Here is a 928-nt window from a genome sequence, read left to right on the forward strand (position 1 = left end):
CTTTCGTTGCGTTTATGTGCTAAAAACCCTTCAAGATCCAGCAGCACGAACGAAATCCTTGATGGATTTTTCTCAACCCAAGATCAATGACATTCAATCTAGCATTGTCTGGACAGCTATCATAGCTAATACCTTTGAGATCAAGCCTGGTATAGTTCAATGGGTGTAGAATTCAATCCATTTTGGGGGTTCCCCAACTGAAGATCCCAATATGCACATTAGGGATTTCATTGAAATCTGTGACACCTTCAAGTTCAACGGTGTTTCTGAAGATGCTGTGAAGCTGAAACTGTTCCCATTCTCTCTGAGGGACAAGGCTAAGAGCTGGTTACACTCTCTACCAGCTGGTTCGATCACTACTTGGGAAGATCTTGCTCAGAAGTTTCTTACTAAATTCTTCCCTATGGCGAAGACAGCTGCACTCAGGAATGCTATTACTCAATTTGTGCAGCAAACGGGAGAATCAATATGTGAAGGTTGGGAGCGCTATAAGGAGATGCTTAGGAAGTGTCCTCATCATGGAATTCCTGATTGGATGATCATCAATTGTTTTTACAATGGGTTGGGAGCACAGTCCAGACCCATGCTCGATGCAGCATCAGGTGGAGCATTATGGGTAAAGAGCTATGAGGAAGCTTATGATCTAATTGAACTGATGGCTGCTAATGAATATCATTATCCAACCCAGAGATGTCCACAGGGCAAGGTAGTAGGATTTCATGAAGTGGATACAGCTACGGCTAACTATGGTGTTAAACAGATAATTACTTTTTGTGAGCTGTGCGCAGGTCCACATATGACGGAGCAATGCGCTATATCTAGTCACTCAGCTCAGTTTGTGAGCAACTTTCAGAGATCACATCAACCAGTTCCAGACACTTATCATCCTGACAACTGGAATCATCCTAACTTCAGCTGGAGCAACAAT

At 43.1% G+C, this 928-nt stretch overlaps 1 non-coding gene across 1 annotated transcript; it reads right to left on the minus strand.

The window, feature by feature from the left end:
- Nucleotides 1-418: 418 nt before the first annotated feature.
- On the minus strand, nt 419-525 carry LOC141682052 (small nucleolar RNA R71). Its single transcript, XR_012559456.1, has one exon. It is a non-coding gene; the product is annotated as a small nucleolar RNA R71 (small nucleolar RNA).
- Between the last annotated feature and the right edge of the window lie 403 nt (nt 526-928).

Source organism: Apium graveolens, chromosome 8, assembly GCF_009905375.1.
Source record: "Apium graveolens cultivar Ventura chromosome 8, ASM990537v1, whole genome shotgun sequence".
NCBI lineage: Eukaryota > Viridiplantae > Streptophyta > Magnoliopsida > Apiales > Apiaceae > Apium > Apium graveolens.